This window comes from Hipposideros armiger, unplaced genomic scaffold, assembly GCF_001890085.2.
Source record: "Hipposideros armiger isolate ML-2016 unplaced genomic scaffold, ASM189008v1 scaffold_134, whole genome shotgun sequence".
Lineage (NCBI taxonomy): Eukaryota > Metazoa > Chordata > Mammalia > Chiroptera > Hipposideridae > Hipposideros > Hipposideros armiger.
In genome coordinates, this window is record NW_017731484.1 from 892,608 (window position 1) to 907,616 (window position 15,009).

Genomic DNA, 15,009 nt, shown 5'->3' on the forward strand with positions numbered 1-15,009 from the left:
TGAGTTTGGACAAACCCCTCAATTTTCCTGTGTCAGAAATTAGGGGGTTGGATTAAATGACTTCTGTTCCTTTCTTCACCTTTTGGTTCTAAGTCATCTCTATTATCCTGGCAATCACAGGAGGGCAAATTAACACAATGATTATCATCATTTTCAATTAGTTGAACTGAAAGGTTTTTTGGACTGGGAAGTACAATAAGTAATATTTTTCTCTTGTTTGCATCCCACTCCTGCCTGATAAGGTTTCGGTTTCCAAGCATAGTGAGGCAGCTGCAAGGAGCTTAGGTGCTCAGATTCTGGTGTCAGGCCTCCTGGGAAGGGGAGGTGGGGGTCTCATCAGCTCTGCCACCTGCCTACTGGTTGTGCAACTTGGGCCAAGCTCCTTCACTGACCAGGCCCCTATTCCCCCTTTGTAAAAGGGGATTGAGAATAGAATCCACCTCACAATGTTGTTATGAGGATTAAATGAGATCCATAAACTTAGAGTAGTGCTTTCCACAGTTAAGTACTCAATAGTTGAGAATTGTCGTTTTAAGTTGAAGTTAGCCTCATCTCTTCAAAGGCTCCAAACTGGTACTGAGATGAATAACGACACTCACATTTTGATAAGTGGGAGAAAACTGTTATTAAAGTAATAGTTCCTACTAGTGCCTCCAAGAATGGTGACAGTTAAAACCATCCAAGCAAGCCTGTGGCCTCTCTCATAAAAAGATAATTTTCAATCCTTTGTTTAAAAATCTTCACAGTCCTAAAGTCCTTCCTAGTGTCGTATGTAGCCCCTGATAGGCACTACAAGAATCTGCTGAATGAATGAACTCAAGTCTGACCTGTGTCATTCTTGCTGAAACGTACAGATGTCCTTGCCAGACACCTGATCCTGTTGGCCACAGGGCAGCTTTGACATGCTGGCTCCATGGTCTGCTTGTGGATTAATATTAAACTGGGCTACATTTTCATTCACACACAAAGTGGGCAGGAAAGAGATTTTCCAATAACAACTTCACTTACCTCCATTCTGCCCACCCGTGGAATCACACCCACATGCTCTCCCTTCCCAGAAGAGAGAGAAATGAGGAGGCTGAGAAGGGCAAGCCTGATGAGCTCTGGAGAGTTCTGGCTTTCTCTCCATGCAAAGCTGGCAAGAAAAACATTTGCGCTCCATCTAAGAGGCCACCAGGGCCCTGGATAATAATCTTATGCAAATGAGTGTACCCCAGATGTGTAGATAATCCTTTCCTCTGCTTTGATAGAAGCCTGGTTCTCTGGGCCCACCAACTCCAAGTCATTTTGTTCCCAGCTGAGGACTGGCTCTACCACTCCCCACCCCCCATCCCATAAACAAGGGTGGGCCTTAATTCAATCCTTGTCCAGTAAACCTGACAGGCTGCCCAGAGCACATCAGATAAGAGTAATGTAGCAGGGTGGGTTGGAGCAAGGGTTACTTAATTTACCACAACCAGCAGGGAGGAGCCATTTAAAGTTTCCTGGGCACCAGGGGAGTGAGGGTGGGGCCAGGGAACCAATGAGTGAGGATGGCTGGAGAGAGGCTGTGCTGAACTTGGAGAGCAAGCTCAAGGCTCCGGAAGAGTGCCCCACTCCTTACCTCTACTCTTTCTGGTATCACTGGTCATCCTTGGAGACCAGTGATACCAGATATTGTGATTTTTTCCAGGAGACACCTGAAATGCAGACTTTTATTTGGCATTTCCCTAAATTCTAATGATGGTAATTATTTTTAAAAAAGTGTTAAACACTTTTTTTTTTAGTACCTATCTTCATAGGCCCCCAGTTGGTGATGCACCTGCGACCACCTGGGAATGGGGATGTGGGGATTTCTGACCTGCCCCCCATACTAGGAGTGAGACTGCATCAAGCATACCAATACCAGGCTGTCACCATGGCCATGGTCTCAGGAAGGAGCACCCAGCATATTCCTGATAGAACTGAGGGCACAAATGGGGCCTCTGCTTCTCCTGCAAGGATTCAACTGGAAGCAGCTCTCTCCACCCTCAACTGGTGTCCATTAACCTGTGCCTGGGACTGCAGCTTCTGGGCCTTTGCTCAAGAAATGCCCTGCCCCACTTCTACCCGCCCACTTCTGTCTGGTTAATGCTTGTCTCTCAAGATTCAGACCATTCGCTTCCAGGTACCTTTCCAGGGACATCGCCCCTTCCTAGTCTGGGATATGTGTTCCCATGATACTCAGTTCTTTCCTCTGTCCTCATCCTTATAACCCCGAATCTACAGCTAAACTGTGGACCAGGATCTTTCCAAGCAATGTCTGGTGCTTCGTAGGTGCTAATGAATATTGGTTGACTGGGTGTCAAAGTTGCCAAGAATAAGAGGCTAATAGATGAAAGGATTTAGCGAGGAGTCCCAGTTCAAACTAGCCAACCTGTGGATTGCACCTTTTTAAGAAAACAGCCCTTTAAATCTTGCAGGCTTTTCGGTCTTTAAGCACCTGCTATTGAAATGTAAATATCACTTAGAGAGGGGTGGACACACTTTAAATCATATTGTGGGAGAACTTTAGTTATCAATTAACTTCCTAAGTGGGTTTACCTAGAAGATAACCACCTGGAGAGAAAAAGGCTGGACTACATCAGGATGGCACTCAGAGGTGGCAGGAAAAAGACTCCACAGGTACTGAACACTGATCCTGTCCACAGTAATCCTCCCCACTATCTACTTTAGAGGCCAGCTGTGGGGTGGTAAAAATAGCTCTGGACTTAGAATTTGGGCAATAGCGGGTCTAGCTTCAGGTTTGATAATAACTAATTAGATGTCTTGGACATCCTGGACTGGTCCCTTCACCGCTCTGAACCTCTACAGTTTCTTTCTTATCTGTAAAGTGAGTCACTTGTGCTAAATCACCTCTCACCATTCCATTTCTATTTCCAGCTGGAACAAGGAATTCTGTGATTTTTGGTTCCATTTCTGGCCAGCACACAGCCCTGGTCCTGCCCCTGTCACTCTCGAAATACCACAACAGATTTCTTTCTGCTCCACTAGCCTGGGACAACTGAAAATTCCAATTTCATCATGCCTTTCCCTCCCTGCAGCCTTTCTTTGCATTCTGAATTCTTAAGGTGGGAATACAAGGCTCTCCCAGTCTTTCCAATTCCAATACCCTGTGTCATAGCCTAACCATGCCAGGACCCCCGCCTTGTCAATTTTCTCCTATTCGCCTTTCCTTGCAGCTGTGCCCACATTTGCAAATTTCTCTACTCTGTCAATTTTCATGGCCCAAAACTACTTGTAAAAGTTCTTTGACATACTTTTCCCCCTAGGATATGAGCACCTACTGTGTGCGGAACACTCACTATTGCAAGGCATGCTGCCTGGTGCTTACATACAGACTCTCTTATGCACTCAAGCACACTGTGAGACATTGCTACCTCAAGCTCACAGATGAGGATAGCAAAGCACTGGTAACTAGAGAGGGAAGTGGTAGACACAGGTTTACAACCTAAATGTGTCAGTCTCCATCTTCCCTGAATAATTCCACTTGTTCTCTTTATAGACATTTGAACCTCACGGCTTTTCAGCGTTTATGCGTGTGCTTTAAATCTGCTCACATATTTATGACATAGTTCTTATTCCCAGAGCTTCTTAATGATGTGTATGCATGGTTTATTGCTGGTCACACTTTTACAATAAATACAGTCAGCACATATGCATGTATTGCTTTTGGCTGTTGTCTGGTGGCTTTGCAAGCTTGTGTCCCCTCTCCAGCTGTTACCACCTGCACCCTCATGGCAGGAACCATGGATTCTATATCTTTTTATGCCCCCATATGCTTCCCATGACTTGGCTCAGGACAGTCTGAGTACACGGGCTGTTAAATGAAAGGATAAGGATGAGTAAACTGGCATGACCACAGGTGACCACAGGGCAAGTGTCCTCTCCTCATTGTCCCCTTTAGTCCTCCTCCACCAGACCTAAACGGGAAAGTGCCCTCCTTGGGAGTTTGCTAAGAAGCGGTGAAGGAGCCCTGTGAGCTGAGCCTCCCTGCTTACAAACTCACTTTTCAGTACGTGGTCTACACACCAGCAAACATGTTCTTGGGTAGATACTGATGGTAGGGCTTCATTTGGCCTTCTCAGTTAAGTCTGCTTCACAGACTTGAACACTGAAACACAACCTGAAATAATAAGCAGTGAGTAGGCAGTTACGGATGCAGATCCAGATAAATACGTTTGGAAACAAACGGAGACTTATCTTTGAACAAGTTTTCACATAACATAGGCTGGAAAAAATTTAACAACAACAAAAAAGCCAGGCCGATGCATTGGGTAAAGATTCTGTCTTCATGCCTGGACCATGGGTTTAAATTTACTTGGTCCAAAGAAGATCAGAATCTCTGGCTGAGAGTGAGGAGGCCATGGAAGGAAGGAAGGCAGCAGAGGCAAAGCCTTCTAGGAGTCTTTCCTTTATGAGCGTTCTTGTCCTGGCTCTGGGAAAGCTGGTATCAGAGGGGAAAGATCCCGTTACTGTGTGTGGGGTGGGGGTGGGAGGGTGGGAGTGATGGTACCTTTGAGTGGCTCAGCTGTTAGTTCCCAGCAGCTGGTGGGTGACAAGAGAAGTGCCAGTGGGCAAGTGCCTGAGCCCCTCCCCCGCTCCTCCCCAGCCTAACTACTCAGGCAAACCCTTGCTTCTTTTGGGCAGAGCGTCCCTTCACCAGCTGCCTGCTTCTCCAGGTGTTTCCTGTACTCTCTTTGTTTGCTGGCTGGGTGACTGAGAGTGGGGAGACAGAGGGTGTTTTTGCTTCCTGTTAGCCAATGGCAGCCAGTGTGAGGGAGGCAGGGCACTCCTGTATCTGGAGAGAACCCACCACAAGCAGCAGCTGCCTCCTGACACCTGTCTTTCTGAGAGTGTGTCCACAGTGACGGCGAGGGCTTTGGTTGGGTCAGACCACAGCGGGTCATTTCACAAGTGAGATGTCCAGAAGCTCCCTTCCCCAATTCCCCTTTCCCCAGGGGAGAGGGGTCGGGTCAGGGCCTAAAGTGTGGGTCACTCCAGGGACCTCAGGGCAAAGGCCTGGTTGTCCTGGACTCTAATCCCTACATAAAATGGCAGTTGCCTCTTGAGACAAAAGCCAAGAGTGGGCAACGGCCATCTTGGTAAAGCCTCCATGTCCTTACCTCAGACCTGAAACTGCTGCATTCTCCATCTTTGGCAGCCATTCCCAGCCCCAGCCAGTTGGTGCAAAGGCATGCTGTCTTGGCTTTCTCCCTGGTCACTCTTCCCAGGAAGGTAGTGCAATCTTTGCAGTTCAAGTTTCTCCATTTCAGTTGAAATGATCCACTTATCTGCATGATTATGTCTATGTCTCCCTGGTAGGCTGTTGGCCCCCAGGGAGCAGGGATGTGCATTTTGATGCTGCATTGTATCTACTGTGCTTGCATAGGGCCTGTCACAAGTAGGTTCTTAACAATATTGCAAATGAATGAATGGGAATGTTACCTCTTCAATCTTTTTCTATCTTTATGTGTATGATGGGCTAAAAGAACAACACAATAATACATAGCATTAGTGGGCACTCATCATGTACATAGTCTCATTAAATCCTCAGAATAACTCTATGCCAGGGGTTGGCAAACCGTGGCTCGCAAGCCACATGCGGCTCTTTGGATACGTTCCGTCCCTCCTAACAATTAAAAATTATTCGAGAGCCATAAATATATTTTTACATAATCACCATAATGTGAATAATATTCTTTAAAATTTTTATAAATGAAGCTGTGATAGTTTTATTTTCATTTTCAATTTTACTTCAGAGCCACATGTACATACCCAAAGACCTGCATGTGACTCACGGGCCGCAGTTTGCTGACCGCTGGCGGCTCTTCCATCTCAAAAGTTTGCTGACCTCTGCTCTGCTCTGTGGGGTTGATATTGTTACCCTTAGACTATACCTGAAGAGACTAAGGCTCAGGGAAGGTGCATACCACTAGTAAGTGGTAGAGTCAGGCTCCGAGACAGAACCTGCTGAATAGAGGGGAAAAAAATTAAGGCAAAACTGGAACCGGGATTTTCTCCCTGTTACCCTTAGGCCTCAGGTCGTCTGGATTCCAGGAACTTTTATACCAAGCCAGAGTTCACACTGCAGATAGTCTGCACAAGATGAGAAATCTGGAATCTCAGTCTTACACATCTTGTATGCCCAAGCTCAGATTGCCTCTCCTCTGTGAAATCTTTGCCATTTATCCTAGTCTTAAGTGATTTTTAAATAAAAACCTTCAGAACACTTATAGGAAGAAGTTACTGCTCCCATCCTCATGTATATGGTGTTTTGTGCACAAATGTCTTTCATGAATTCCTTTTTTGTTTATATGTCATATTTCAACTTGAACTTAAGGTCCTAGAGATCACCTGTGATATTGCTCAATATCTCCCATAGTATCTGAGTCTAAGACAGTACGTGGGTATGAGTCTGACAGCAAGAAGGACTGGGGGACCAGGTAGTCCAGTCTAGACACTTGAGTACCCCCATCCCCCTTGCCCTTTGCCTCTTTCCAGTTGGAGAATCCTGATCCAATAGAGATGGATTAACCAGATAGATTTCTTTACCCTCAGTCGCTGATTTCCCAGCCCTGGTGCAAAACACAGGGACTCCTTGTGTTCATTGTGACCCACTTCCTTTCTTACTGCTCAGGGTGGAGGCTTAGGTCTCAGTGGCTTCTTTTGTTCTCACAAAAGGAAAATAATCTCCGTCATAGTTACTGCTTGACCAATAGGCTTTTCCCATGGCGCCTCCCAGGTAGAAAAAAAAAAAAAGAAGGAACACTGATTTGTGTCCTGGATGAGATTCAAAGATACCCAGGAGAGAGGAACAGGATGTAAAGGCACTTGTTAAGATTATAGTGTTATTTGAATGTGGGGGATTGAAGGGATCAATGCTGGCCTTGGAGTCCAGGGTTTGTATCTGGAGTCTAGCATAGGGCCAGCTGCACATGGCAGCTTGGAAGACATTTTTAGGGTTTTGAGTTTTCAGCCATTATCTGCCCAGCAGGCAATGGGTATCCTGGAGTAGGGGCCCTCTCATGTCCAGAGGCTGGTCCTTGTGAGATGCACAGGGTGGAGGGTAGGCAGAGACAAGAGGATTAGGTTTTTGTCCTTAGGGTGTTGTGGTCCAAAAGAAGTGATGGGATAATTATGTATGAGAGTACATAAAACACTAACAACATCGGATTAAACGCAAACTAATGGAAATACACAAAAGGATACATTATAGATACTCAGATGTTTGCTAGACAAATGGAAATTATCAGAGATGGGTGAGGTTAGCTTGAGCAAGGATTGGGAAAGAGATGTTTTGAGAAATGGCTTTACTGTCTTATGCCAGAGAGAAGAAACCCAACCCAGCTCTGAGGATGGGCACCTTGGCCAATACGAATAGGAGGTCAGCGGGTGGGAGGATGAGCAAGACATGAAGCTGGGTAGGAGGGAGCTGTGAGCTCTGTTCCGTGTTCCCTGGGCAGCCACTCCGTTCCCACCCCCTACCCCCACCCCCACCCTTGCTCCCTACTTCCTCACCCCAGCGCCACCAGCTCAGCCCTTCTGCAGAAGGAGCAAGGGGGGAGTACAGCCCAGAAGAACACCACCTGCCTGTGGTCTCGGAATCATAACTAGCATATGCTATACTTTTTTTTTTTTTACTGTTTTTAAGATACAGGAAATTGTTCCCTTTTATTCTGAATTTATTAAGATCTTTTAGCACTTTAACCTAGAGTTCCCACTAGTCTTCCCAAATCAGACTGGGCTGATGTTGCAAGGGAAAGGGAGGAGGGAGACAAAAATGGGAGATTCAGGAGACTGGAGGGGACAAGCGGTGGCGAGCCTCCGTCCTTATTCTCTAAAGAAAGATCTTTGCGTTGCCCTAGACATCTTTGGTCTCAATTGCCTCATGAAAAAATAGATGTGGAGTACTTTGAAAAACGTTTAAAGTGCGATGCCCACTCCACCTCCTGGGAGATATGGGTGTGGGGAGATTGAGAATGACGCCTTATATTTGCACAGCCTCTCCATTTATAGAGCACTGGACTGCAGTCAGCTTACTCTCCACAGGCTGGGAATAGAGGTGGTGGGTGATTTTACCCCCAATTTACAGAGAGGAAACTGGGACTCAGACAGCTTAGATGACTCCCCTGAATTACACATCAAGCAGATAGTGAGCTGAGAGTGGAAGCTGGTCTTCTGGTCTTCTGAGCCCTGGTCCACTCCTTTCCACCTGGTTTCTTAATGAGGACACACATGGATTATTTTGATGGAACCCCATTCTAGAACAACTCAAACTGTATTATTTAATGGCAGAGTGCCCAGATCCCACTCTTTGCTTGTCCCCAAGGCTTTTGCAATTTTTCCTTGTAACCCTATTTCTGAAGCGATGTAGTCAAGGGATTTTTACCTAAGGAGAACCTGAAAGCAAAAAGCCCTAAACTACTGAAGCATAGCATTGCTGCCCCAAATCAGCGTCTCCCCTCCTAGGGGCCCTTGCTCTGCACAGAGCTGGCTGCAAGCCCAGCAGCAGCTTGGGGCAGAACCTTCCCAAAGGAGGACAGATGGGCAGGCTAGCCCCAGAGCCAGTGCTTTGAACAACCTTTTTGTTTTCCAGCCAAATATCCAGCGTCAGTTCCCCTCTCACCGCCCACTCCTTGGCAGCCTCCACCGCCCCCACCCCCTCCATTCTGTCTTTGGGCTGGCTCTGAGGAGCCAATGGACTCTGGAGGGATGGGGGCCGCTCTCCTTTATGACTGGGAGATGGATGAAAAGAGGCTTGCAACTGGTATGGGGCAACTGTTGCCATCTGTCTGGTGGGACGTCACCAGGGAGGGTCTGGCCCATTCACTCCTCACACCACTGGGCTTGGGCCTTTTGTTTAGTTGTCTGGGGAGGGGAGGGTGCTACCAAAGGGCAGTGGAGAGACGCAGCGGGTGACAGAAGCAGCTTCTTTGTGTCTGCACCAAACTTTCAGTGATTCACTGGGATAATTTGCATGAGGACGCTGCCCAAGCCCCAAACCACTCAAGTGACTGACAACCTCCATCCCTCTCCCCATTTCACACCCTCTCCACCTCCCCCTTGAGCCAAACTGCTCCCCAGGGGGAGAGAAAGTGGCCCCAGCTCCTCTGCAGGGATGGGGAACTGGACCTCCCTGCCCCCATCACTTTCCGATTCAGGTGGGTATGGGGTCTTCCTCCCGCCTCACCCTCATCAGTCCCATACAGCTCTTCTCTTTTTGTCTGGTTTCTGTGGCCTGGCAGGCCAAAGGGCCAAAACAGGAGAAAAGGCCCATGAGCAGCCAGGCAGCTGAGCAGGAAAAGAAAGGAGCTGAATAGAGGTGGGGTTGGCAGTCGTCCCTCCCACCTCCTGGTCTTTGACGAGCACCCCAGGCCAATGGCTGGGGTCAGTGTGGGGGAGGCTTTGAGGGCATTTAATTATTTAAAGGTCTCAATAAAAGGAGCTAAGTCCCTGGGGAAGGGGGAGCATAGGCAGATGGCGAGCCCAAGGAGCTGGGAAAAGGGTGAAGACGGGGGCAGAGGAGGTAGGAAGGGCAGAACAAGAGAATGGGGGGTGGGCAATGAAACAGAATGTCCCCCAGACCCAAGCAGGCCCTGCAGATGGCTGTTCCCTACACCAGCTGGGGGCAGGATGTCAGCCCACCACTCCCCAACTTCAGCATTCCTGTCTTCCCTAAGCGAGATCCATTGTGGAAATACTAATAAATAATAATAAAGCCATGACACGTGGGGGTCACCCCTCACCTTCTGGCACTTAGGTATGCTCCAGGTTTGTTCACTGGTGCCTAGGACTGGGCAGACGGGTGGGAGAATTTTCTGATTTCATTTTTTAAAAAATTGTTGTAAAACTCATATAAAAATTTACCGTTTTATTTGGTTTCATTTTATTTGGTGAGGCCATACAGTTAAGTCTGTTGGAATAGTTGAGAAGGCAGATAATTGGAGGTCCTGCTCTTAGGGGCATATCCTGCTTCAAAAGGCAACCCGTTCTAGCCTTTTTCTCAGACAATATTGCAGGAAGGGCCATTTTTTAAAGAACAAGGTCAGATGGGTTCAAATCCAGCTGTTACCCCAGGTACTTAACTTCTCAATGCCTCAGTTTTTCATCTATCAAATGAAAATGTGAAAAAATATTGGGCTGTCGGAAAAGTCATGCCGCATTTTTGCAGCGAAAAACAGAAAAAATACGTCATGACTTTTCCGACAACCCAGTAAATAGTTCCCACTCAGTACGTTGAGAGGATTACCATATGTGAAGCACTTAAAAGAGTAGCTGGCTCTTCGTAAGCAAACAATACATGTTATTAAATATTATTAGTTTCATTACCAGATAAGAAGGCATTTAAACAGACCACACAATGGAATTTAAGAGAAACAGGGATTTGGAAATTGGGTAAAAGGCCAAAGGACAATTTTGTGTGTGTGTGTGTGTGTGTGTGGGGGGGTAAGGGGTATAGATTTGCTTCCACCCCTTCTCCCATTTGTAATCAGTCAGGTTGGAAATGTGCTCTTTCCTGTTCCTGAAATACTTAGTCCTGTTCGGGTAATCCCCTTTCCCACGGGCACCCTGTTTCCCCTGCACCAAGCTGAGCCAACAGCTTCAGGTCCTCGGGCTCTGCGACACCCTCTGGTCCAGACCCTTGCTTTGTGGCCGTTTAGGCACTGTTGTTAGCCCAATTTTACTGATCGTTAGTGGGCTTGAGATTTGATTCTTCTGCTTCCTGGGGCTTTTCCCACTCCAGTTAGCCACGCCCAGGTCGCAAGGTCATCCCGCATGAGGTGGTCACTGGGGGTCACCCACTGCAAGACAGCATCTTCCGTAGCCTGTCTGGTCGGCCCGCAACGTGAGAAGGAGGGGGGGGGGCACTGTTTTCTGCTCCCTCCAGCAGAGGCAGTTTTCCCATCGACAAAGCTGGGGGACAATGGCAACGCCTTTCAGCCCCGGGCAGCTGAGGTTGGAACGACCCCACCGCGGGCCGCCTGGAACCACCCCTGCTCAGCGAGGCTGGGCCGCGGAGCTAGGGCCGGCAGGTGCCCGGCACCTCCCCTCCGGATGCGGTTCGAGGGAGGAGCCCGCAGCCACCAGCCAGGTACATCAGTCCCAGCGGAGCAACCGGCCAAAACCCCCAAAGTCCTCTTTCCTCTCGCAGCCGCCGCGGGGAGCCTCGCCTCAGCAACAAGCTGCTGATTGGCTGGCCAGGGGCAGAGCGGACCAATCAACGGCCTCCCTGACGCTCGGGGCGCGGCCGAAGAGGATCGAAACCAGGGGCAGGGTCGGGGAACGTGTGGCTCCGGTTTGCGGTGGAGAACTGGGGCTTTCAGGAAGAGGGGAGGCAGGGGGAGATCCCACGCGCGGCGGCAGTGGCTGTACCCGAGCCCCTTGATCCGCCACCTGCTGCCGGAGCGTCTCGATCCCTAAAGCTCGGTGGTCCCCCCGTGTCTCAGCTCCCCCGCGTTCCTTGCAGGCTGACCAGGGCCCGGCCCAGCCATTCTCGAGCAATTCTAGAGGTGGTGGGTTTCTGAACCTCCAACCCTTCCCAGTCCTCTCTCCAAAGTACCTGTAGATTGGGGCATTTAGGTCCCCATGTTTGTGACTCGGGCCCTCTGTTTTCTTCTTGTCTGTGTACACTCATGCCCCCCTATGGCCGCGTTACCAGTCACCTGCCCTCAAAAACTAAACTAACCGTCCCCTTCGTTATATTGACCCTTTTGGCACCAGCCTCGTATTAGAGGACACATTTTTTGAGGACGTAGATTATAAGCTTTGTAAGAGAAAGTATTTTGAATAACTTTGTTCTCCCACTTTAAAACACACAAACATGCACATGCATAATAGACTCAAAGAATCTAGCACAGTAGTGTGGAGACTAGGACTCCACAGTGACCAGGGTTTGAACTCCAGACTGCCACCTACTGACTGTGTGGCCTTGAGCAGTTAACCTCTCAACCTGTTTCTTCCTAGGAAAAATGCTAAAGATAATAATAGCACCTACCTCCTAGCATTAGTGTGACAAAATGCCTGGCACACAATGCTGATAAATGGTATTATTTTAGGTGTTAATATTAAAGGAATGAGTATTCTTTTCCCGCATATAATCTTAGCCCACCATTCTTGGGTGAGGTGCTAGAGATAACACTTGATTCTAGAGACATTTAAAATTCCTATCAGTAGAGCAATATTAGACTCAGAATAAAACTTAGTATACTGTCTCACAGCACCCAACCTTAGCATGTGTCCTGCTTTTAGCTCATAGTTTTTACCAAGGGAGAAATCTCTTGGCAAGACAGGATTCCTCTTTCTCTCAAGGACTGTTCTTCAAATTCCTCCCTCTCGAAGTTTTAGAACAGCAGCTTCTGAGGATTTATAATAATTCCATTTTAACACTATTTAACATTCTCCTATTTTCATGGATTCGTGGAGTTTTCCCCAAACTCCTGAAGTCCTTTCTTGTGACCCAGAGACTCATTTCTTCTGCTGTTTTTGTTTTCCCTACGAATACTACACACTGGTACATAGCTTTTCATCAGTGAACGCAGTGACTGGCAAGCCAGTGCTCACAAACCCGTGGCGGCTGCCCACTACCGTTACCTGCTGGACCCTGTTGATGTTAGTGGGGAGGGTGGGGGCCTTTGCTGATGTTTTGCAATTTTAAGAACAAAAGCAATAGTGTATCTGATGTTCTCCATAGTGCCAGATGATGGGGACAGAGGGGAGGGCAAGGAGCACACAGCACTGGGGTACGATTCAATGGGAAGCCAGTAGACTTGGGTTTTGGTGCTGAGTCTATGCCTTTAGGGGAAGTCAATCAAAAGTGGTAACTCTCAATTACTCGATCTATAAAATGAGTGAATCTTACCTGTCTCCTTAGTGTATAGATATTTTAGAGAAATGAGGTCATACAATTGAGAATACTTGATATGTTTTGAAAAAGAGAAAAAAAGTGTGTGTGTGTTGCGGGGGAAGCAGGGGAAGGGAGTATAATGAGCTCTTAAATTCTTTTAATTCCAGTATTTTTACTGGGCCCCAAAGAGTATGATCCTGTTAACAGGTGTTATTAAAAACTTATGAACCTAGCCCTGTGCTACCTGTTGTGGGGTATATGGAGGAATCATATAACGTGATCTCTACCTTTAAAGAATTTGCAATCTAACCAGGTTGCTCAAATAACACATGAAACATTGATGTGTGGTACTGACTGTGGGTTTATAGCGATGGTTCTCCATACCATTCTACTCTTTCCTACAAGGAAAGGATAATCTAGTGATGTGAGAATAGAGCCAATAGGCTGGTGTGCCCCACTCTGACTAGCACAACTGCTGGCCTCTGGCCTCTCCCTTCCCATCCCTGGAGGAGCAAGGGGTCTTACAAATCATCCTCACTTCTGCCTTCATCAGTGTTCATGAGTCACGACCTTATGCCTTGTGATCTGGGCTTGGGGAGATGCCAGTGCATTCACTGGGGGCTCCTCTACTACCCACCTTTGACGCTGCCCTTCACCTACAGTCATGGAGGTGCCTGTTCCTGATGCTTTCTTTGAAGCACCTGCCCACTACCACTGCTTACAAATGCCATCACAGCTATTCTAGCTGCAGCAGCTGCTCTAGGGTGGGCCTGGGTGAGACACTGGGGCTGCTGTTATCCCCACCCCTCCTGTTCTGGGCAAGAGGGGCCACCTCTATTTCCCATTCCACAAGAAGAAGAGTGCTAGTGTGCCCCTTCTAATCTCTGCATTTGCCCCCTCTCCCCACCAGATAGGCTAGAAAAGTTTCAAGGCACTCACAGCATAGAGGGCTGTACCCTCTTTAGAGACTCCCGCTGCCTTCTTGGTGGACAAAGCTAGTCTGGGATGGCTAGAGGGTCAGCTCTGTTGCTGTGTGCTTGGAAGGCAGAGTCCAGCTCCAGACCCCCAGTGTTGGGCTGGCAGATTTTTTGGGATTGCCAACGAAGGCTCAGCATCACTTCTGAGAAGGAACAAATCAGTATAATTGCTATCTGTTTGAAAATAAAAGGTGGGACACACCAATTAAAATAAAAATCAATGCCAAGTCTCACCCATCAGACTGTCAAATTATTAAAGCCTGAAGCAATATTTGGCATTGGGGGGATGTGGGGAGTCTTGTGCACCATGGGTGTATATTTGTACAACCCCTTGGAGAGCAGTAAACGGGTGTTCACTGCATCATTTATTTGTAACAATAAAGTATTGAAAATAATATAAATTATTTTAGATTTTAATCCCTCCAAATGAGAATAGAGAAATAAATTTATTCATCCAGTAGTTTGAATGAATGAACTGGAACAAGAATCAATGTGGATAAACCTCGAACACATAATATTTAGTGAAAGAAGCAGAATGATACATAAAGTACTACTGTATACAGTTACAGGCACAACTCTACTGAGTTTATGGATACAAAAATACGTAATATAATATAAAATGATAAAAACACACAAGCCTCCGAGAGAGTTTACCTCTGGAGAGGAAGAGACAGGAGTGGGACTTAAAATGTGTTGCAGTGTTTTATTTTCTTCAAACTTTCTCTAAAGAAAATATGATAATGATAACATTTGTTAAGTCTGGATGGTAAACACATGAGTCTTTGTTGTATTGCTTTCTGTGCTTTGTTGTCGGTTTGAAATGCTTCATAATAAATTTAAAATGGAACAAATATTTTTAAATATTCTATTTTATGGTCCCATGAAGACATGCATATGTAATGAAATGTGTTATAATTGCTGGTTCAGAAAATGTGATCATTGAGGCCAATGAGAGATGCTTTTCATACGTTCAAGGTGCCTGTGGACTGAGAGCATCCTTATGAGGATGGGCCACGAAGCACCACTTGACACTTGCACTGGGCTAAAGTCATCGGGGATGCATTAAGCCCACTCCCATGTTGCCATAATCGTATCTCCCTCTGATCCTGACTCACCTTTCCTTCTGGGCTTGGAGCTGATTGTGGCCTTGACACCCTGACCACATAT